The sequence below is a fragment of the Phyllostomus discolor genome, chromosome 2 (assembly GCF_004126475.2).
Source record: "Phyllostomus discolor isolate MPI-MPIP mPhyDis1 chromosome 2, mPhyDis1.pri.v3, whole genome shotgun sequence".
NCBI classification, from domain to species: Eukaryota; Metazoa; Chordata; class Mammalia; order Chiroptera; family Phyllostomidae; genus Phyllostomus; species Phyllostomus discolor.
Genome location: NC_040904.2, coordinates 34584937 through 34610726, shown reverse-complemented (window position 1 = coordinate 34610726; position 25790 = coordinate 34584937). Strand labels below are relative to the sequence as shown.

General features: G+C 38.3%; 1 protein-coding gene across 8 annotated transcripts in view; it reads right to left on the bottom strand.

Moving 5' to 3' along the window:
* FNDC3B (fibronectin type III domain containing 3B) overlaps window positions 1-25790 on the bottom strand; it is a 315121-nt gene that overhangs the window by 265084 nt on the left and 24247 nt on the right. The window lies entirely within an intron of this gene.

Genomic DNA, 25790 nt, shown 5'->3' with positions numbered 1-25790 from the left:
TATCAAATAATCTGATGGAAAAATGAGAAACAAATAATGGCTATCTGGTGAATGACAATCCTATTACGCAAAACACACCTTATGACTTCCTGATATGACTCACTGATTGCGACAGTCTCACCTCTGTGCGACAGCTCACAGGTGTGGTTTCCCCTTCATGCTGGGTATGGCTGGGCTTACCAATGATGACAGTGAAGACTCTGACCCTCCACCGCCTAGAAGCTATGTCATTTTCAAAATAATATCATAGAATCCTACATCTAAAAGGAAACCTTGGAAAGTTCAGTTGTGACTCAGACTTGTATAATATCTAAACATCCCTAATAAGCTAACTAGAGGCTTCAAAGCATCATAACCCAGCATTTTTTTATTATACTATATCCTTCAGTTACTTACCTCAGGATTTCCTCTCTTCTAAAAAAAATACATTTATTTAGAATAACAGGATGATATGAACAAATATGGTCAGAATTAGACATAACTGTCTCTGAGTCAGTGAAAAATACAACTTCTTGAATATTTTTAAGTCACCACTATTGAAAGGATTCTTCCTTTGATAAAGTCTGCTACCCTTCCTTTTTGTTACCGCCATTACCACCAGTAGCACCTTAGTTTAGGAATTAAATCAAATCACTTCTAGATTCTGGAAACATCTGGGACCAACTTACCCTGCCTACCATCTATCGTCTCTCTTCTGTCCACAATAACCTGCACATTCAGGCTAACTTCTGTGTTTCTGGAACATCACACTCCCACTAAGCCACCACTTCCTCCCTCACAAACCAGTGATTCTTCAAGAAGCTAGAGAGACGGGGGACAAGGGCCTCCGCTCTGTGGGAGAACACAACCGACACCGCTAACCACTCAGGTACTATTTCCCCAGGCGGTGCAGGGCCTGTGCACCAGAATCGAGTGGGGAGCTTATTTCAAAATTCAGACTTCTCACAAATGCTCCCAGCAGCATTACCCACAAATGCCAAAAAAGTAGAAACCACCAAGCCACCATTTCCACTTCAGAATAAAATGTGGTATATACATACAATGGAGTGCTATTCGGCACTAAAAAGAAATGAGGTGCCAGCATGTGCTACAACATGGATAAACCCTGAAAATACCCACACTAAGTGAGAAAAGCCAGTCCCAAAAGGACACACACTGCATGACTTTCTTTACTTGAAATGTCCAGAATAGGCAAAATTTAAGAGACAGAGGTAGATCGGGGGTTGCCTGGGGCTGGCTGGCCGGGTACGCTGGTGGGGTGGGAAGCAACTGCTGATAGGTAGTACAGGGTTTCTTTTAGAAGGTACAAAAATGTTCCAAAATTTGAAAGTGGTGATGGTGGTATAACCCTGTGAATATGATAAAAAAAAGTATATATTAAATTCTAGATCTTAAATGAGCAAACTGTATAGTATGTGAATTAAAAAAAACTGTTTAATAAAAAACACAGATCCCTTAATTCAACCTCAAAGCTACTAAATCAAAATCTCAGAGAGATCTGGATAGCTTCCCACTGAATAAGGACAGGTGATGTGCATTTCCACTAAGCACCCAGAAAAGTCTTAAGTACACTGAAGTAAACACTGCCTTAGATCCTTCCCAACATTACATACAGGCTGTGCACGTGGCCATCAAATAACACAGGTTTGAATTGTGCGGGCCCGCTTATGCATGAATATTTTTCAATAAATATATACTCACCCCTCCATATCCTGGGGTTTCACATCCATATATTCAACAGAAGTTAGAAGACAATATTTTCCATCCACAGCTGGGAATCAACAGATGCAGAGGCCCAATTGTAGGCTTTGATTTAACCCATTTTATTTATACAAGAGGGAGCTGAACATCCACAAATTTTGGTATCCACAGGGGTCCTGAAACCAATCTCCCAGGGATACCAGGGGATGACTGAAGTTTTGGGGACATGGATTTTTGACTGGCTGACACCTCTAACCTCTGCATTGTTCAAGGGTCAACTGTTTATTATATTCTGTACCTCAAAAACCCTCCCCAGGGCAAATAGGTCCTCAGTAGTCACCCTCCCTACATAAAGGTATTTCCTCCTCTGTCCACACAACACTCCCTTCTAACCAGGGTCAGACTCCCAAGGGAGCACACAAATGCCAGCCTTTGCTCTTGTTACTCTCTCTTCTTTCCTGAGACACCCACCTGTTCTGTCCAGGCCTTCTCTGCTGCTTTAAAGCTACTTCAACGTTACTCCAGTTCACAGTGAGCTCTGCTAAGAAACCCCAGACCTCCCTATCCGCAAGTGTGAACCAAGGATAATGAACTGCTAGGCTTTCTTCCCTATCTCAGAGTTAGAGCCTCTCCAAAGAAAGACATCCAAGGCAAGCTGTCTTTCCTCCATTCAATCACTCATTACATCCAAATAGTGTCTTGCACAACTTTCTGCCTGATTAATGTATGAGGAAGTTAAATAACTTAAGGATTATTTTTTTAAGCTGGAGAAAGGGTACATGTCAACAGGGCCTCGGGATACTGGTATAGGTTCTGGCAAATGGTGGGGGTCAGGCATTTGATGAAGTCCCTGGTAGCTTCAGTCTAGGCACAGACTTCTTGGTCTGCTGAGCTACAGATGCTTATCTTGTGTGTGGGGAGACCTGTCCTTTCTATACTGCTGCTTCTTTTCCAATACTAGCAGCTCCTATCAAAAGGACCTGTGCTGTGCTTTGATTCTCCTGTTAGCAATGATGGCTTTATGGCAGCATTTGACAGAACAGCTGATCAGGTTAGAGGTACATTCCATGGTTGAGAAATGCACCCATCTTGTGACCAATCTGCAAAGCCATTCTCTGAGACAGTCTAACGTCATTCGCTACCAGCAGACCTCTTCCCACCCCCATGCCCCCACCAGACACACACAAAAGGTCAGTAAAATGCCAACCACTCCAGGTGATATTTACTGGAAGCAACACAATTTTGAAAATGGCTCTTCAGTAACTATACTTTTCAATATGAATAATACTAATTTCCCATGAAAATATGTTTTAAAAGGTATTTCCTATTAAGAGCCAAGGTTCTGAAGAAGCTAATAACTTTTATGCCACAATTTATAGTTACAATATGCATTCTTATATTTCTAGCAATTGTAGTGAGAAAGTTAATTTCATAACACTGAGATTAAGATGCTCCAAAACAAATATAAACACATATAATATACATATATGCATATATGTATACATACTTTTTAAGAGCACTAGGAAATTAGAGTGTTTGATACTACAATGACCAATTTTAAATCTGTAAAATATCTGATTTCTACAATTTCTAACATTTTTTTCAGATGTTTGCAAATATAGGGGACATACCCACCTTTTCTTCAGATTATACTGTCTCACTTTTCATATTTTAATATTATAAATACACAGTAAAATGTTAGTAACTCAAATTAATTGGGAAAAGACCTGTATAAATATATGAAAAGAAGCATTTGTCACAACAAATTTTCTTGTGACTAAAACTTTCAACAGCACTGCCAAGTGGAACTCCTACCTGCTCTACTCAACAGATAAGACATACTTAGACCTTGAAAAATTGCTACTTTAAGAAAAAAAATTTCCCAAGTACCTCTGAAGAGTTTTATGACATTCTATTCCCTCTTCCTGGCCCCAAACCCCAGCCTTATTTTGCTAAATTATTTCCTGGCCAATGAAGAGATGACCAGGATGAAAAATTAAATCAACTCTATTAACTTCAGTACCCAGGTCAAACCAGATAAAGAATGATTTGGTCTTAGTTTTGTGAGCTAGGCTCTAAGTAAGGATATCATTTCAGTTTATTTTCACAACCCTATCCAGCTACATGAGAAAGCAAAGTGACAATGGATACTACATCAGAGAATCAAGAAACCTGAATTATTCTGATCCCACCAAGAACTATTTTTGTGCTCCTAAGCTCAAATCTGTCTCCGGCTCCTTACCATGAGCTGCCCGGCGAGGTTTTTTCTCATATGTCCACTCCAATCCATTCAGTGCCTGCCTGGAGTGCTGAGAAAGACTGACTGCCCAGGTTCAGTGACAAGAGATAGAAGTGAGGAGATTCACGTCACGTATTTACCATCCATTGGTTAGAAAGAGCACCAAGGACCCTCCCACTCAAGGGTTCTCAGTCAATCAAGAACTGCAGTAGCAGAAAAGAGGAAGTCTCTTATCTGTGCCTCTAAGTCTGCATTTCAGAGATGATATTAATGTCTGAGAATTAGATTAATGAAAAAATATTAATATACAACAATTCAGGTATTAGATTAAGCACACCTACTCAACTCATTTAACAGACATCACATCTGACATATGTCACAACCACAGCACTACCACAAATGAGTGATACATGTTGAAATCATATCTGTGACTGAAGTAATGAATATTGAATTGACAAATCCGGAAATTCATTCGGCCCATTGTTCAAACATTTACTGGGTATCTTGTGTGTCTGGCACTGTGCAGACACTGAAAATCTAGTTTTGCATATTAGGCTAACTTTGTAATTGAACTCAGATCTCAAGAGACCTTTAAAGAGTGAATACACAGTGAGATTTTCAAACCTCCATGACCTTAATCTTTATAATACAGCCTTATTGGAATCTTTTTTTCGTATGTTCCAAGATCCTTCTGACAAAGATATTAAGATATTGCTATAACTGAAATTATACTCTAGAATCATCATACTGCCGAGGGCTTAGTAACTCTGACATTCAACTTGTGTGTGGTATGCGTGCGTGGCTACCTACTCCCTACCTTCAATCAAGTGTGACGTGGTACTGGCTGTCCCAGGGAAATCCTCTAAACCTCTGCAGACAGCTGTGCTACATCACATCCTGTTTCCAGCAGTCACTAAGGAAATTTCCTCACCCCTAATGAATTCTTACTGTTTCTTCCCCAAGGTAAGAAAACCCTGTGGTAAAACAGCTTGCCCCTAGTCTTATATTGTGCTTCAATAACGTGCATTCTAAAAGAGTTTTCATACATTTTTCATCCATATGTCTAGTATAATATTAGGAGTAAAAAATCATTTGTTCTAAACTAATTTTTACTTTGCAAAGTCCTATGGGTATTATGTACTCATTGTGAGTTTCAAAAGCTCACAGCATATTGAAAATCCTACTCATTCAAAGCTGAAATTCAATACCATGACAAGTCAGTTCTCTCTCAATGCCTTTTCTGTCCATAAGAAAGCTAATTTCCCTATCACTTGAACCAGAGCCCTGAATATTTATTCCTTGGCCACTGTCTATACATCTTCAAAGTCTCACTGCTAGATGAGTAAAGATATGATTTTTTAATGCCTTCTATACAAACTAATCACTTTAAGTATTACATATTTCCTATGAGAATGCTGTTAACACACATAATGAAATCAGACTCTCTCACAGCAGTTACCTTTTGTAGAATTAATTTTTAAAATGGTTTTTAAATGATCAATTACATCTTAAAATATAGTTGTGAAGATGCAGAAGTGTGTGATTTGCTGTATATAAATTATATTTCAATTCAAAAAGTATTTTACAACAAATTCTAGCACTGGACACTTTAAAAAGTATTTCACAAGGAATTCTAGCACTGGACACGTGGCCTGAAATCCACATGATATGAGGAAGGGGGATCTCAGCAGCGATCCAGGGACTTGGATTTAAGCTCCATTATATATACCAGCTGTGTGGTTTTGGTTTCTCAGAGCCTGCATTCATCTGCAACATGAAGTGGTTGGACGAGATTACCTGCAAACTCCCTTCTAATTCTAAATTCTGTGATTCTGATACAGCAATTTCACTGATTTGGGATCAGAATCCTAAACGAAGATCAATTTAGAAGAAATTTTCCCTAGAAAGTGTCTTGTTTAGCTACACATCTTTAAAGGAAAATCACAAGAGCTGTACAACACTCATTCAGGTCACACCTTAAATGATAAGCATTTCTAGGCTGCCAGCTCTTCCAGGAACAAGATGTAGCAAGCACTTCCCTGGCTCTAAGCTTCTTTGAAATGTGAATGGCTGAGGTGATGAATGGTAAAAACTTCAAGATCCAAAGACAGAAGTAGTATGTACTGCACTATTATTTCTTGCTAACATGGACTGCATCCTACAGACCTCTGAATGAGGTTTCCAAATTCTAAAGGGCTCTCAAATTCTCCTGCAAGCCTTCACGTGGTGTAAGATCACATATGGGAAACCACTGAATTCCTGTAGCCCCTGGCAAATAGCAGATTCCAAATCATATTTTTACATCAGCATTAACTTTTCCACGATGAAGGTCTGAGTTCCCTTCCAGCGTGTTATAACCTATACTAATTTCAAAAATACAGCCTCATCATTTGAAATTTGCAATGACTGTTTTTGTTTTCTTCTTTTTTAATTAAATCAGCAGCACCTTGGAAACTCTAACCCATCCATATTTTTGAGAGGTCATATCACTGATTAAGGGAAGGGTAAGGTCTCTTGACTCAGATTTCTTCAGATTTCTGAATATATTTTCCTACTGAAGTTGACAAAGGAAACCTAACCAAGTCATAAGCTCTTTACAACACCCACACATGCACACCCACTCTTATCGAGTTCCAAAATGTTAATTATCCCACTGCCTTTCCCCCAATTCATCAGCTTCTATCTGCAAAGTCCCAGCCCTGGAAACTACTGAGGTTCTCAGGGAAAACAAGTATTACCTACATTAATAACAGTAAGTCTCCAGAAGAGCCACAGCACCAGGAAAAGATGACCACACCTAAGATGACGACAGTTCAGCATGGTTAGTTATGTGCCTTCACTAGAAGCATATTAGCTAAAAATAGGTCATCAATAGGAAATTAATAGAGATATATTTGTTTTCTAAACAGAAGAAAGACACAAAATTATGTTCTACATTCCATCTTGATTCTATACTAAATGTTAAGTGTGTCACTACCTGACATCCCTATAACAGCAGACTGGAAGAAAAGTAACTGCAAACCCAGGTAAATACGTTGAGAAAAATGGATAAACCCATATGGACACCAGAAATGACTATATGTGGTATCTTTACTTTTTTCTAAATCCACCCAGGTGAGCAGTTCCAAAGTATATGCCACAGAACAAATATTCTGCTTTATGCTATTATGTCTTATATAAGAAGTAATCCTACTATCAAAACTCTGTGTTCAACAGCCAAGGTTCTTTAATGCTGGTCTTCAGATAATTAATAATATAACACACCGAGAAACTCTCCAGAGCCAACTGGTTTTGAACACACAATCTTTTCTCAGGACCTACTGTTCCCAAATAATGCTCTTTGTATAGTACTATTCTAGCTACTTAATTATTTTCAACTCACCTAATAAAATTATATGAAATCTTTATTCTATAGAGATTATCTAATGATAGAAAAAGTTATTAGCACTTCACTCACAATTTCTTCACATAAGAACTTAGACCAATTTTTAGGTAGAGTCAAAGAAAATTGGCTCCACTAGTTTACTCCATAATCAAATAAGCAACTCATGACTCTGAAGGACTGATTGCATAATCGTATGCATCTCTATAATGACAAAATATAAGGCACATTTCCACATGGAGCATGGTTTGAAATTGTCTATTTACTCAAATTTCCCCTAGGAATAGTATGCCATTTGTTTTTTCTGCTAAAAGAGATCCAAAACTTAATTTTTAGGTCTTTAAGGCAACAACAAATCTAAAACATTCACTTTTCCTGGATAAAGTATCACTTTTTCCAAACAGAATGTTTTTTTTAAATCTTTTGCATTTCCTGCCATCATTACAAATGGGGGGGGGGGGGGGGCGCAGAGCTCTCAAGTAAACAGGAAATCATACAAATAGAGAATATATACCTTAAGGTCCCTTTGAATGTTTTACCTGACCACCAAGCAATGAGGCCATGCACTTTCAACATCTAAACCAATGATACAATCCTAGTTCAACAAAGGAAGCATTTTTCCCCCAGATTCACATTCCACGCTACCACTTCCTGTCAAAGCATGGAAGTTGTTCCCATAAGTCTGAGCTGCTAACTCTTCCTTTTGCATACCATCAGCAATCTTAACTACAGTCATAAAAATTATAGACCAAAAAAACCATAAAGGTCTTTAAAAAATCATCACATCATATTCAAATGCCTCCGAGAGCCAAGGACATACTGTAATGTGAACGAGTGAAGTGGCCCGCCTTTTCTTTTTTCCTATTTTGGAAAACATGGCCACAGAGAAATACTTCCTCACATGTAAAATGTAAACTGTGTACAAGGTGGCAAAAAAAAACAACTGACAGTCATCTCAGTATCCAGGAGTCAGAGAGAGCGTGGTGGGGGGGCTGCTGCTAACCGGAGAGCAAATGCCCCGCCTAAACTCAGTGAGCTGATTGATACTCAGCTCAAGATTTTCACTCCCATGCGGAATGCAGGCTGGCAGTGCCAGACTTCAAGAAAAACCAAAAATATTGTTTTATGTGAAATCCTTTAATTTTTCAATGTTCCTTCCAACTAAAAAAAAAAATCTGCAAAGCCGAAAACAAAATCTGCAGTCCACATTCCCCACCAACAGATTCAATCTCATCAAATTATGAGTCAATCAGCAGTGCCTAGAGATGTCTGATCACTTTGCCAAAGCTGGAAACATAATCGAAGCACTGAGTCTCATCAATTTATAGCACCATGTATATACCACATGTTGATTCCTCTAATCACCAAATTTACTGAGCTCCTAGTATGGGTTAGATGCTGTTTCAGAAATTGAAAATTGACCAGTGCACAAAGAGAAAAATAAGACAAAAACTCTTGTTCTGGAGTTTACATTCTAGTAAGGGGAACGAACAATGAACATAAGTAAGCTATAGGGTGTGTAAGAAACTGACACTTATTGTTAAAAAACAAAGCAGGGTAAATGGAATTAAGAGTACTGCAACATACTTAATGTCTCACATCTTACAGAGGTTCTGTTTGGAGGCAAAACTTCGCCTAAAAAGTTAAGAAGCCTACCATGGCCAACGTAACAAAGCAAATCAACTTTCATATGGTTAAGTTTCCTTATCCATAAAGTAAGGATATTGTTACCTGAACTCTTAACACCTACTATTGTAAGACAATCTTTAGCTACTCTTTCAGAAAAGTGAACATAATATTTCAGTGATAGAATCATAGTACTGTCTAATAAATCTTTCTAGACACTCAGAACAATTCTTAAATGTCCCAAGCACTTACTAGATTCTGATTCTTCAAAAGTAGCAAGTAGCCACTAACATCATTAACATTTCCTCTCCTTTCCAATGGTGAGAGATCCATAGGCCACAGAATCGTGGCAATGTCTACGAGCTTTGACCTAGGTAGGAGAGACTGGGGTGAAAAGGAGAAGGCTTTTACTTTATATATCCCTATTGTTGTTCTTTTTCTTTAAAGAGAGCAAATAACTATTGTAATAACCACCACCACCCCACCCCAAAAAAAACAAAACAACCAAAAAAAAACACTAAGGCCACAATGCAGTGGAGAAACAGACCTACACCTATGTCTGAGTCCACCTGGCTACCACTCATTTCACAAAAGATCTATGTATTTAACAGTGTAGAAACAAGATTTGTAATTCCTGATGCTTTGGCTGAAGTATTGTAATAAGATGTCAATCTACAGAATTAAAACTAAGTCCCTCTTATTTTCCTCCCATTTTCATTCCCGATTAACCGGCGCCTACCATTTTCTCTTATAATGAATTTCCTTCCTAATAGCTACATAATGTCTTTTGCCCTGTGAAGTTGCTAGTACTGTGTTTTAATCATCTCTTTCTAATAGCACATAAATAGACATAGTATATGATTACAGGATATTATCATTATGAGACACCCTCCATGGGTCTCTTGTCCTCCCGGGTATGCTAAAAATGCATGCCCCTGACTGTCTGGTATCCAGGCTATTTCTCCGAGTTGCCTGCAGTGAACAACCCTGACATATCACAACATCTCCCCTCTGGACAAAGAGCAAGTCTGTCTACTGCATGCTACGAAAACAGTGGGTTCCCCCAAGCTCAGCGTTCCTCAGCAGAAGCACACTCCCCCTGTGTGTGCAGTTCCATCTGGATACTTCCTGTCACCCCTGTGGGACTTGGGGGCAAAGAGAAACCAATATAAGTACACTGATGTTCATACTATTTATGTTGCTCAATGTAGTGTAGGAGTCCCTTGTCTTCTGCTAGCATGGAGGAAATAATAAAAGGGTAACTATCAGCTTAGGGTAAAATCAAACCCCAGATTTAACAATGCCAAGTTAAAGCATCATATATTTATTCAGAGATGTCATTCTTGATAAGCTTACATACAACACTTGCAAACCTTCTCTCCCAAAATGCTTGCTTCATTTCTTTTGTACTTGATCACTAATATATGCAAATATATACAAGGGGGGACCCAAAAAAAGACTGGAATTATCTTCTGGAGGGTGTGCCCCTGGTAGTACAGACTTCCCCTGCTACCTGAGTATTCTGAGAATCTATCTGTATCAGTGTACCAGCTGGCATTGTTGTGAGAGGCAGCATTCAGCTTCAGTTAATTTCTTTTGACTCCTTCAACGTGTTTGCCCATTTCATGATGGGTGATTTATGAGCACATCTGCCCATGTTGTGCTGTGTGTTCAGCCGTTTTTGACCAGAAGTGGCATGACCCCTGTGAGCCACCCTGACTATTCATTCACCTAATCTCACCTGGAGCAACTTTTGTTTCCCTGCATGAAAAAAGTCTTCAAAAGGAAATGTTTTGATAATGTGGAAGAGGTGAAACAAAAAATGGCAGAAGCACTAAAAAGCATCAAAATCAATGAGTTCAAAAACTGTCTTGAGCAGTGGGAAAAAATGTCTCAATAGATATATCACATCAAATGGAGATTACTTTGAAGGTGACTTAAGTTTAAACATGGAAGAATACACAATTTTTTATAAATAAATTCCAGGATTTGGGGGGTCCCCCTATGTACATACTATAATAAAATATCTCATTCTGTGTAGGTTTCAGAAATAAACTCCGATGGAATCCAGCTGTCACTAATTCATTAGCTCTTACTTCTAAATGAAGAAACTAGAGTGCTATGTCTGGATCTGAACCCAGCATTTCCAGTCAAGTCTCCCACCTTCTGTCCCTCGGCACAGCCCAGTTATGAAAAAGCAGAGGGCCCTGCCTGGGTGGTTCAGCTGGTTAGAGCATCATCCCAATATGCCAACGTTGCAGGTTTGACCCTTGGTCAGGGCACATACAAGAATCAATCAATGAATGCATAAATAAAGTGAACAACAAATCGATCTTTCTCTCTTTCTCTTTCTCTCATTCTCCCTCCCTCTCTTTCTCTAAAAATCAATGAATACATTTTTTAAAAAGAAAGAAAACAATTTTTAAATAGAAGAAGAAAACAGAGGAACTTTTAGGCAGAGTTCTAAAAGTCCAGATTAGGTCAAACTTTTCTGAGCCTGAATCTGTTTACCCATAAAGCAAGAGAGCTGGGCCAAAGGGACTCATCTCTTTTTCCAGTAACAGCTCTGATGATTCTACATTCAGCCTATACATGGGTGAAACATTCTTTGCTGCTTTGTTCAGTGCTAGAGTAGTTTATGAAGTGTAGTCCTGCTGAAAAGCCGGAGAATGAAATAGATGTCTTCTCAAGATGCCTCCTGGCCCTCTAATCCCATGATTGCGCTAATAATGGAATTTGGCTATCCTTATAATTAGAAATGTAGCTTGCTGGTCACACATCTGGATCAGATAAATCTGCACAAATAGCATTTCACCAGAAGCAGAAATGCCAAGCATAAAACAGCTGTGTTGTTACATCAGCCTTGCAAATAACAAGGCTGATACTAAGGAATACTATTTATCCATAGAAAATAAAAGACTTTGCAGTCAGGAATAAAGCTGACTTTATTCAAATTATTTTGGGGTGGGAGAAATGTTTATAAAAGAAAAACATATATATATTGGTAAGACTCCCATATTAATTTACAAGACTGGTACAGAAAAGAATTCCCACACATTAAAAAAACCTCAAATACCAAAACATTATTTCCTTATTTCCTGCAATCCTAGTTAATGATGAGCTTCATGTTATTGAACTTTTGTAAATGTATCAGGCTCCCTGACTTGCATGTCAATATATCACATGCAACTGTGAACCTAATCCACAATTAAGTATTAAAGTGTCAAATGGACTCTGGGAATATTCACCTCCATAGAAAATAAATGTGTTTCAAGTTAACAATTAATTGCACTCAACCAGTGCTGGATAATATGAAACAAGAGGAAATTATTTTCCTAAAAAGAAGTAAAAGCTCTCCTTAGCCAATTAGGTAAGCATTAACCACCATACATACACTTTGAAGCACATTTCTTAAACCCCAAACCCTAATGTGCTCTGAGGAATAACTGACAAAAGGCGTGACTAATGGCACACAGGTATGAACACAAAATCTGTCACCTATTACCAACCTTACCAACACAGACCCTCAACCTCCTAACTTACAATGCCTCACACGATTATATCTTCCACACTGAAAAACATATTCAGACTTCGAGCAATAACAAGGTGTCAGTACAAGTTCAGTTATAAAAAATGCACCACTCTGGTGCGGAGTGTTGCTAATGGCGAAGGCTATGCGTGTTACAGGGGCAGATGGGCACGTGGGAAGTCTCTCTAACCCTCCTCTGATTGTGCCGTGAATCCAAAACTGCTCTAGCAAAAACGAAGTCTTTAAAATGTGCTCAGTACATTATCAATTTAGGAGACAGGAAGAAAATAACTTTTATATCTAGTCAATGTCCTACATTGAAATGTGTGTATGGCATAAGATCCTAAGATTTTAACCTATAAATTGTGAGACTTAAAATAATCACTTCACATATAAAATCCAATTATGGAAAAATCACAATACGTATTAGCATGACTACCCTCATCTCAAAATCCAGACTCAAATCAATGAATTTTGTGCCATGTTAAGGAAAAACACAGGTCAGAGAGTCACTCAGAAAAAAAAAAATACCCCAGAAACCAGGGTTATGTGTCCGATTAATGGAGAAAACAGCTATGATTGAAGAAGACAGAAACAAGTAGAAGGCTCCAAAAGACAATGTGCCTCTTACTTCACATTTTCTAATATTTATTGAAAACGACTGGTAACAGTGCCTTTGAACCATTCCTGAAAGGAATACAGATGATTATAAAGTGACTAGTAAGATGAATTAAAAAAAAAAAGAGTTAATAAATCACAGCTTTCAATGTTTATATACCAAATTTTAAATGAAAACCTTAGACTAAAATGGCACCCTGATGATCAGTTAATGAATTTGCAAAAGAGTTATTAATCAACGATTTCTAAACACTGGGACACAAACTTACTCAGCCACAGTTCTTATCTGATTCTCATTCCTAAGGAAGTTACTATATGGAAAATGAGTTAGCACTTCAAAACACCTAAACAGGTAGATTTGGAGTCTCTAATAGACACAAACACACATTCTATGCATAATCATGGCATGTTTTTGATAAATGCAATCAATAGGAGATTCACAGTCTAACCTCACTTTGGGGCCTGGAAGGTCTTTACTAAGTAAATGTCAACTTGGAACTCATAATGGGCATATCAGTGAACTACCATCAAATTACAGGTGAGAGGCGGGCCTTCTAGCTTCATGCCAAAGTGAAACAGCAGGTGGGGAGATTTCATCCCTTCAAGGATACTGTCAAAATTTTGAATATTTGAAAGGATGTCTTCAATTGAAGGGTGAGAACTCTTAGAATAAGGTACCTGAACCATAATCAATTTCAATAGTCAATTTATGAGACATCCAGTTTCCTCTAAAGCCCTGAGTGCAAGGAAATAAGTGAAACTAGGCAGTGCCCACCCCACTTTTTAAATAATTCTTTCAGGTAACTGAATGTCATTAGCAAAGGCCTTAGAGTGAAGCATGAATTTTTATAAGATAAGGTTTCTGTTCTGAGATTTTTCCATAGTTCTGTTTTCTTAATTTAGGGGTTTAAAAAAACTCCTAATTCATATTTAAAAAATAATAACTAGGCTATTTACCAATCTTTACCAATCTTCTTCTCTTTCTCTACCCTCTATTATTTAAAGTCATTCTTTTTCAAATCTGAGATTTCAGATTTAAAAAGGAAGCAACTGAAATTTTGCACAGCCACGTAGACAGGATTTCAGTTACCAAGACTGCTGAATGTACACCAAGTCCAGCAGTGCACAAATCCACTCACCCACCTTTTTAAAAGAAAAAATATAGATTTTCTGCTTCTATGCCTTTCAGTTCCCAGAACACTTTTCTCATGGCAAGCAGAGGCCCCAAAACAAGGAGCAGTGCCAATCAGAACTCAGCCTTACTCCCTTCCCTCACCAGTACCTCACTTTAAATAATAATGTCCTTTCCTGACTAGAAATTGAATTTCATCATCTTAAAGGATATTGACACTTTGTGGCCATTTAGGTATTATTTCCACAAATTTCATTGTGTACAGGACTGAGTGCTAAAATGAGACCCCAACAATGGCAACAAAAGAGTAACTCCAAAATACCTCTGCTTTGGTGGTAAAAATGTACTGACTGTAAAGTTTCTTCCCATTACCTTTTGTGTCAATACTTGCCCAATGCACTTGACAGTGTGTACTCCCAGGTTTCTCCTCTCATTAAACTAGCAGGAGCACTTGGAATCATTTCCAGCTCCCACTACAAAATCCCACCAAAGGCAAACAGCTGCTTTGCAGGAAGGCAGAGAGCCACTCTGGATTTAACAGGCACGAGGCCCTTGCAAATTCCACAATTTCAGATTTACTCATTTATCCCAATCAGCACAGAACAAAAGACACTGAGGCTTCATTTCAGTGTCTACACTGTGTACTTTAATGGCATGTCATCTGTAATGCTGAATACAAAAAACCATGATTCACATTTTTTATATCATGTCTTCCTAAATCTGGAGAGGTGCTGATTTACACAGCTGTGAATCTCTGCCAAGGCTCTACAACATACAATTTCTGTAGGATACGGGTTCTATTATCTCAAAGGTGGCTAAAATATCTATGTCTGCGCTTACATTAAAAAAAGAAAAAAAAAGGTCAGTGTGTCAAAACGTCAACGGACACTCAAGTAAACACATTCCCATGGCAATCGTGTAACACTGATCACCAGAATTTCCTGTGAGAGGCTGCCTTCAGCAGGAATCTCCAAAAGTTAACCTGATTTGCCTCCCTCACTTTAGGGAATGCCCCTCAAACCAACGAGCACACAGAAGACATTGGGTGGCAGCAGGCAGAAAGTTATTTCCAGAGTCAAAGCATTTTGTACAGATTGCCTTCAACCGGGGAGGCCAGTGTTTTCATCTTCCACAATGCACAGGCTTCAGTATAGTTAAATATGTACCTCCATCCACCTGCTGCTTGGTTCGAAGAAGCTAGGATGCCAAGACAAGGTAGACTTCTTTACAATCTGAAATTTACAACTTCCAAACAAATGAAAATAAATACTATCTACATATATTGTGATATTGGTCAAATGGGATTCCTTTGGAGGACACCTATGCTCACCCTTCCAAACTCTAAGATTTCATTTACACGACAGTATTAGGACATAGCTATCTTCACATATGTAAAGGGGGGTGTATTTTAAGAACTAGCATGAAGCGCCACCTCATTTTAAAGAATGTCAAGTGGAAGTTCCCCAAGTTTAAAAGATGGTATCTAATGCGGGTATTTGTCTGAAATCACATAACTAGACATGTTCTCCTTTCTGTGTATTTTGTTTTGATTACTATTTTTGGCTTTGAGTATCATTCCAGTATGAAGATAAAAATGTGGTTTTTTTAAGGTTACTTTAATACTAATTGCCCAAATTTTTTCCAGTCTACCTTTGTGAACTTAATTTACTAGGCAACTTAACAGTACTCAAGTTTTTTTTCTATGGGGAAAAAAAGAGTCAAATATTTCTATAGTGAGAGTCTTTCTACATGAGATCACAGAAAAGAATTCATTAATTCTCTTTCAGACAACCAGAGTGAAGGCCAAAATCTTTGTTCAGGGAAGGGCAAGAGCATTCATCAATTAAGTGTAGTAATGTTCTACGGCTTTGTTTATAAGTCCAGCATAAATCGCCATCTGTTAACTTGGACTAGAAAGCTTTAATTGATGTTTATGTAGTTCAGAATAAAGCAAAGGAAGAGGCCTGTGTGAAAATGCCACCCCATAAAGATTTTCACACCCCTGGATCAATACAATCCCATTCTGACTGAGTAACGCCATGTTTAAGGCTTGCTTCCCATGCTCCTTCATTCTAAACATTAAGTTTCTCATGTTAGCAATATTTACATCCTCAATGAAAAATTCCTAATTTGCTAGTTTTTTAAATAGAAAGAAATTCTGACTATTTTAAAAGGTAAATAAATTGAAACTTCACCTCAGCACAGATTTTTAAATGCTTCAGATTCCTTCAGTTACACTCAATTTAGAACAGACATGATCTTTTTTACCAATCAGTTCCCATCTGCTTCAAATGCTAGGTCTCCAGTTGTTCTTCCTTGATTAATTCTACTTTATATAATCATATTCAAGTTATACTTATGTGGCTTGGTCACCAGTTAATATAATTTTAGGTACATAGATTTTATTTTCTAACTCAAATGCCAACTTTAAAGAAAGGGACCATATCTGTATTTATTTTATTCCCTTAAAACCCTTCCCCCCAATAAATTACTTGACATACAACCGACATTTCAAAAAGTTAATTCAATCTCTAAAACTATTAACATTGATCCAAATGTACCCATGCCAAAGTCACTCTACAAATAATTATAATTTAAGTTTAAAAGTATACTTCACTGTCCCAAATAGTTAAAGATCCCTCTTGATGCCCTTGTGACCTGAATAGAATTCACAGGCTTTCGTCACATATAATGGAAACTTTAGTGTGTTTGTACTTTGATAATTTTTTAACTCTGATTTCCACTTAATGTTTTTAAAGAATTAAAGGAAAACTTCATACATACACTCTCTCCCTAGACGCTGACATTTCATCTTTGCTGAGATGTGCACTCAAGTAGAAAGGCAGGAAGAACTCACAATTCAGAGGGGAAATGCCTAACAAGCATACAACACAGAGCCATAAAAGACCACATGCAACTCAGCGCTAAACGAGAGCTCTGTGGGCACAGGCCTGGTTATGATTCATCATCATACTCCTAGCAGCTAGCACAATTCCCTGTAACGCACAATCTCTGAAAACAGCGATTTTGGCTTTGCTCACTACAGTGTCCCCAAACACCAGAAACAGTCCTAACACACAGCAGTGCTCAGTTAATATGTGTGAAATGAATACTCATAGGAAAACAATGCAACACATAGTAGACATCTATAGGAGGGTAAGTAAGCTGTAGTTGAATTTATTTCAAGATTACATTTCTTCTGGTCACAATTACTTTAAGTGGGACACAAACAGTAAGTGTCCAGGGACAGCTGATCAGAATGACACAGAGTCAAGGAAAAGTTTCAAAAACTGGGGACCTTAAGACTGTAGAACAGAAGGTATAAAGCAAACAAGCTAGCTATAGTGGAATTTAGGGAGCTGTCAAGTGAATGAAGAAACAAACTTGCCCTAGGTTGCTACGGAGTCGCATTTTTAGAACTACAGGTCAAGACCCATTCCTGGGTCATATAATCAATTTAGTGGGTCAATGATTGCCATTCTTTTAAATAAGAGAATAGAACTGAATAAATAGAATAAAGGCAAGTATTGCTTTACAAAACTTTTGACTCAATTTATTGTATATAAATATTTTTGTGTATGTGTATTTATTGGGATACAAGGTAAAACATGCTCTCAATGTATGTCCCAATAAAAGTATATGAAAAAAAGTGCTATAGAAAGCCTACCTATAACCATGACAATTTGGGCTAAATATGAAAATGAGAGAGGTCAAAAACAAAAAATTAACTGGTTACTTCCTAACACTGAAGCTCTTAGTCACTGGACAGTTGCACAGATCAAGAACTGAAAGAAACCTTAGCTACCTCCTGGTCCACTTCTCTCATTCATCATAAAGGTGAAGAGACCTAAAACCAAACTGATAGCGAGGGGCAGAACCAGGAGTGGAGGCCAGTCTCCAGAATCCCAGTCCCACTGTCTTGTTAGGTGGTCACAATGACTCTGGCACAGGCTGGTGATGAATCAAGTTGTCATACAGAGAGTCTTGGCACTAATTGGAATGGTCTCTCTGGTGTCGACAGATTAAAATTCTTTGATGCGAAACTACAAGGTATCATACTTACCTTTTGATGGTGATCAGATCTATACATTTTCAGGAAGAAAAGATAATAGAGGCTTCATTTACATATATGTCATTATTTATAGAGCTCAGGACTTTAAACATGATAAAAGCCATTAAGGAAAAATTAAAATAAAGATCTCTTCTTTCAACGTTTTAGACGACATGAAGGCAAGGATAAACATCCTTTCAATGAAAAAGTATTGGATAACCCTTAACTAAAAGGAAGAAATTTCACCTTGAGAAAGTTTGCAGAACGTAAAAGTCTTTGAAATTGGAACACCCCTTGCCATGTTTCCCCCTATAAAGAGAAGTTAACACCTAATCTTTAAGTATCTGTAGCAAAGTAGAAAGGGGGCATTAATAAGACCGGCTCACACCATTCCCTCCCTCCCAGTCCAGTCCCGCCCATGTTTTGATGACCCTCCACCTCCTTTCAGAAGAGGATAAAATGACTCCGAATAGAAATCCCCTCAAAACACAACCCACTGACTTCCATGAAAATTAGAAGCAAACATTTAAAATTTATATTATTTTCGGTTTTTAAGTCACTGTTCCAGCTTGGGAGGCCTGTCTGTCCCTGTCTCTTTTAGGCCCTCAAGGCACAAGGCAACATAATTCAGGGCAATCTCTTTCCCTTCCTTTAACTTGGTGAGAAGAAACCCACAGGTTTCTCAACTATAGACGGTGGACAAGTGATGGAAACTTCCATTTTTCTAATGTTTAATTAAAATCAAGAGGTTCAAGGAGTTGCGTCTGGATCATGGTTAAAACTCTAATGCTATACACATACATATAGTCAAACATTCACATATGCAAGGCAAGAAACTTTTGTTATTGGAAGGAAGTTGGCAGAACAGGGTGAGTAGTTTGACACTGATGACAACATCAATTATGTCAGATGTAGGTCTGGAATAAGCTAACCAGCTCCCCAACTGGTAATCAATCATGTAACTGTGGCCACTGATGGACATGGGTCCTGCCAAGTCTCATGTGCCAGATAGCTACAAAACAGCATCTTTCCTGTGTGCCTCAAAACAGACTTAAATTATCTTACTTTTCCATCCCTTAAAACATAACCCATGCTATAAAGTAACAAATGAAGATATTGGAGACATTTTCCACCATAAAAGCATCCCCTGGAGCCAGAAGACAGGATTCTATAATCACAAGCAACAAATCTTCACTGACTTTAAAACAAGTTACTAACATGCAAAAGCATGAAGGGTTGCTCTTCAACAGAACTAATCTGACATCTTTTCATTAGTAAAGTTTTAACTTTGTGCTAATTTTATCTTTTTAAGAAGAGTTTAAGGTTCAGTTGTCATTCCAAATCCTTGGTCCATGCTGCTCTGTGTGTGCGCGCGTGCAGGTTGGTTTGATGTGTGTGAGCGCGTGGCATGTGTATGGTTTCTAGGTTACAGAACACGTAAGATTTGTAAATAGAAAACTAGATCTGGATACTGGCCTAGTGGAATTTTGGAACCGCTCCTACTACTTACTCGGCAAGAGGGACACCTCAGTGACAGTCAACTACAGTCACTGGCTAGTTTAGCACCGATATGTTATGAACTGCATGGAGACATCTCTCAGGATAGAGACCTATCTTCAGTTATGTGACTGGAAAAACAGGGTCCGGCATATGTCAATTCAAATGACATATATAGGCAAATATATTTCAGTACATCTTCTGCAAGGTCAAAAACAGATAAAGTGCCCCTGCAGAGTTATCATCCTGTGGTACAATCCTTGCTTCAAGATGCAGCACAACAGTATTCTAAGACTCAAGATGGAAGGTCAGGCTTCCAAACAGAGAACAGTTCTTAAGGACCATGTGGTAAGCAGGCCAGCTGAGGGGAGGTAGGGTACACAAAAGGAAGGTGATTTTATTTCTCTGGCTAAAATAACAAGTTTCTCAGCGAATAGGAGAACATAAAGCAAGGTGAGTTAGTAAACTTCTATAAGCTATAGAATCACTAACCCATCACAAGGTCAACATACTGAACATGAGAAAAATTCATCACAAATGCCTTTAAATAATGCTCACGAAATCATCATTAAAAAGGTAAATCGAGAGTTTATTGGCAATGAAGCAGTCAACCAGTAATCATGGGAACTCACTTATCATAGCTACCTTTTATTCTACAAACAAACCACCATTCTCTTCAAGAAGTTAAATCACTTTCTAGTGTTATGTGGTTTCCCATCCCAAAAGTTGTTTAACCAAGTGGAGAAGTCAAAGTCCACGGTAACTAAATTATTTTCTCCACTTCAAACAGTTAGATGCTGATACGGGGGACAGGAACAGGGTACGTGTCGTGGGCTATTCAATACTTCTTCCTTGCAGTCCCAATCCACTTTCACGGTTCAGTCCTGGCTCTATACATTCTAACTCTGCTGCATTTGGGAACTGCAAATAAAAACCGAGCAAACAACCTACAGAAAACACCCCACAGCTATGCTAATTCTCAATGTTTGAAGGAAACTTCTCTTCATACAAACCCTTTAAAGCAGAGTTCCAGACCCAGCACTGAACACAGTAGCTGGATTATGGCACCTGGCTATAGTACTTCAAGCCCTTCACTTAAATGCTGATGTAACAGTTCAATCACGTAAACAAAGAAAATGTCTGTTTTAGAACAGCTAAATGTGGGGACTGCAGACATGTTTAATTATGTCTGCCGAGTGGCTAAGGTCCAAAACCCGCCACCATCTGGAGGCTTTGCTTGCCTGCATTTCAGATCCTGACCGCCGCGGATGGAAACAGCCACTCTGGCCCTTTTCATCAACATAAAGAAAAGATTAAAATAATTAGGTTTAAGTGCCTCATAAAGGCTTAGATGAAAGCACATTATAGGAGGCATCTATACTATAGTTTATGTGGTCTCATCTGAAATGAAACCTGGCTTCATTAGCATGGGGTTTTCTCATATTTTCATAGATGGGAACTCTGTCAACACAATTCCACTGAGGCAAGCTGTAGGAGGAAGATGAAAAGCTAAACACTAGCTTCTTAAGGGCTGCTTTTGACCCACAAAGTCCATTTCTCTATCTTATCATCACCCCTTGATGTTAAGCTTGACCAAGGAGCTGGACTCTTCACAAAGCAAGAACTCCTCTCCAAGGCTGACAAGCTTAAGGGACTGTTAAAGCAATTCTCCCTCGGCTCCGAAGGAACAATGAGGGGATGCTTCCAGATGTGGTAGGCCCATGATCTCGTGTCAGTGATCAAACAGGATTTTGTTGTTAGGCATTATGGTTCTAAACACTCAATCATCTGACTTTTAAAATCGTTACTATTTAATGATATAACCATTGACTACCCCAGGGCGGATGAGACACTGGCAGTCACAAAACATCAAGATGTTGTCATCACCCCAGGAAAACGCAAACTATAAATCTGCCCAGGTCTCTTAAATGTCAATGTGCAATTGGAGCCACTATAGCTACATGTGGCTACTTAAGTTTAAATTAATTAAAATTAAATAGAATTTAAAATTTTCTCGGTCACATAAGCTATATTTCAGGCGCTCAATGTGATTAGAGGTTATCCGATTAGTAAGGCAGATAGAATATTTCCATCATTTCAGAAAATTCCATTGGACGGCACTGCTTTAAAATGCCACATTCTCACTGATGAAAATGCAAGGGGCAATTCTTTAGCATATGAACTACTAGTATTCACCTTACAAACCAAGTGAAGCACTCCAGCAGCACTGTTAAGAGCCAACACTCTGGACCCAAACTGCTGAGTTCTAACCATCCACTCCCTCAGCTCTGGGGCTAGGACCAGTTGCTTAGCATCTCTGTGCCTCAGAGTTTCCTATCTGCAAAACCAGCATAATTATAACACCTACCCTCAGAGGACTGTGGTTAAGAATTAAATGAGTTAGTTAAGTGCTCAGAACAGCAAGCACTAAGCAAATATTTGCTGTTATTATTATAAAGCCCTACAGTATGCTTCAGAGCCTTGAAAATGCTCACAGCCTTTTATAGTTAATGAGTATTTTACTTCTTTTAGTATGTGTGACTGCCTATAACAACCAGCCTCCATATTATCTTGGGACATTTAGGAGAAAAGATAAGATTCTTTGGCCAAATTTGCTTTTAAATTGCCTTTACTTTCATAAAGTAAGGATCTTCACTTAGCATAAAGATTAATTCTGATTTTGTTTATTTTATTACTTATAATAAAATTTGTACTTTAATATATCAACTAATTGAATATATAAACTAGGTTAGTTTTTCCAAGTTGGATACATTCATAGCATAATAAATATATTTTTAACTACGTACATATAAATAGAGCCTATGAACCCATTTATTTATTCTATAAAACCTGAGAATTCTAATAACCATGTACAATTACCAAATAAATTCCTTGAATGGAAATCTAATATTAAAGTTATATCCAACTTACTGAAAATTCCAAATTGGCAGAGTCTAAATTAATGATTGCATGAACTTAAGGTACATTCTGTTCAACCTCTTTGAAACAGCTGAAAAATGTAAAGATTAAAAACATTAAAACAAAGCTGAAGAACACTATGATCCTACACAACAGTTCAAAACTTTATGAAACATCTTATTTTTTTCTTATTGGAAAAAATTAAGTCTGAAAAATAAGCTAATTTTTAGCATTACCAAAAGATACAATTGTTTGTGTAACTGTGGATAACTTTTCCCCACGTTCCCCACTCCAACCTTTTTCAGAGAGAAAAAAAGTTCTTCAGCTAAACCAAAGTCAACTTGAAAATTGGTGACTAGTTAGACATTGCATAATCCCAACTACCGATTTATATATATAAAAAAAATCCAGTATTTCATTTGGAAAATCTTTTTAAGTTAAAAGAAAATATACCTCTGAAAGACCTTATTTGAAAAACTACTGAAACATTTAGAGATTAAATGGTAAGATGTCTGGAATTCGCTTCAAAATATTACATCAGGAAGTGGAGAATGGTCAAGGGTAAAGTGAAACAAGATGACCGTAATTTGAGGATTGTTGAGCCTAGATTAGGGGTCCCCAACCCCTGGGTCAAGAGAGAAACTCCCCTGAGCTCCACCTCCTATCACTATCACTCCCCCCCTCCCACACTGGGCCAGGGAGTGAATAAACTCCTCCCCACCCCCCAGCCCCCACTCCCCCACCCCCAGCCTTTCACAAAACTGGTTCCTAGTGGCAAAAGGTTGGGGACCACTGGCCTAGATAGCAAGAGCATGAGGACCTACTGCTATTTTCTACTTTTGTATACATTTAACATTTTTTCATAATTACAATCTTAAAAAGCTAACCTAAGAAAAGTATAAGGGTTTTTTTTTGGGGGGGGGGGGTTGCTTAAAGTAAAAGGTAAAGGTTAAAAGTCCTAACAATATGCTTAATACCACAGTCAACAGGCTAAACCAGTCAAAAGTACTGCAATTCTGCTATTCCTCCTCTCCTGTCAGCCACTGGAGGCAGCAGAATTTATGATCATCCCAAATAACTATATGCCCAAGAGTGTTAATTCTCCCATGTGACTTGGCTTTGGATTTTGTTTGTCTCTTTCTTTACCAATTCCACAGAAGAAAACCCACAAAGTAGATTAGCTAACACTCCGGAAATTGCCAACAGTCTTGTTGACTCCTGTGTATCATAATTCTTGACTCCAAGATGTGTCTTTTTTAGGCTATCAAGAGGATGCATTATGTTGATGGGTCCCAGTGTAGTGCTAGAACATCTAAAATTACACAATTCTGGTAACTTGAGTGATTTCTAACTCCATTGTCCATTTATAAAAATAAATGTCAAAATAGTCTAATAATCCGAGAAATGTTATTAGTATGATGAAAATATTTTAATGTTCATACAGCTAAAAGTACAGAAGATATGCACCTGCAGATTTTCAGAAGTATGACAGTTTTGAGACAATTTAATACATCAGAAAGAAAAGGGACAAGAGGTTCAGAATTGGAATTGTCTGATTTTTCCCCCTTTTTTATTTGCTGAGGAAAGGCACACACTCTCAGGTTAGGTTTTCATATTTGTAAACTGAGACAGTAAATACTTTGCTTATTTCATGGGCTCCTGTGAATATGTCACAAGAGATAATCATATATATTGTAGAAAACTGCTTTGAAAACGAAGTGTTGTTTTTAAAAAGGCATCAGCTTATAAACTGCATTAGTAGCCCCTCTAAAAATGGTTTCAGGCTATACTCCTACTTATTGGAAAGGGAGAAAGAGCCAATGAAGAGGACTTAATGGAAGTGTCAGCCAGACTCCACACACCCTTCCGGTGATGAAACATGAGCTACCTGGCCAGAGCATTTAGGCCCAACTGGGTGAGGCCTCCAAGGTAACCTAAAAGCGAGTCCGAGGTTTTCAGTAACTCAGGCAGGTCCATCAGATCAAAGACACATACAATCACTTACTAAGTCACCAATTCTTTGAAGATATCAACTTGTGCCTTAAAGTGTTAACCCTGTACTTGCTTGCTCTGGCCACATGAAAGCCAGCAAAAATTTTACAAAACAGTTGCTTAGCAAAGTAAAATGAATAAATAAATACTAAGGAAACTCTGATTTGATCTCATTAAGATAAACCTCAAATGGAAGGAGTATCCAACAACAAGGCCATCTCCTGAGCCTAAGTGTTGTTACCCTCCTGTCTGGCAAATCTCAACAGGCAGTTACCAGGTCACAGAAGCAGACTGAGACATTTCTCAGCAAAAAAAAAAAAAGCACAAGAGGATGACCCAGATAACTGTACAAAGAACACTCAAATGTGTAACACAGAAAAGATTTACAAAGCAATATGCAGTTTCAGGGAGAAGATATCATTTTGCCCTCTCCTATCCCATGCTTCTTACCCCAAGACCACAACTGTCTGGGTTCAAATCCTGACTCCACAACTTAGGAGCTTTTAATCTCAAGCAAGCTGCTTCCCTTCCAAGAGTCTCAGCTTCTTCAATGACAAAATGGAGATGATAAAACACCCACCTCCTGGAGCTGTGAGGATTCAATGAAGGCGTGAGCATAGAGCACTTAAAACAGTGTTGGGCACAAAGCAAGCACTCAATGTTTTTTATTATTACAATTATCATTACTACTAAATTTCCTTACAAAACATTTTTAGTTTTGCTATAAGTGAATCCTCCTCAAAAAACATTGTGACTGAGATACTTGATCAGTTGTTCAGAAGAAGAGCAGCACACACTAATTCAAATAAAATGTTTGAGGAGACAGAAGGGATGAGTACTGACAGGATGGGAGCCATGCCCTGGCCAGTCATTCACTAATTTCTCATGTTCTTCTTCCATGTGCTTTCTCACTCAGCAGAGAGGTGAACCTACAATCCCTCCAGGGGAGCCCAGAGTCTGAGTCTGGGGAGCCCAGAGTCTGAGTCTGGTGGACAAGAGACAGAAAGCCAATGACGACAGTGTAAACGACAAAGCAGAAGCACCTGGACAGGGCTGTGGGGGCTGTAATGAGCTCCACAAGACAGGGCCTGAGTGTTAGGAAAT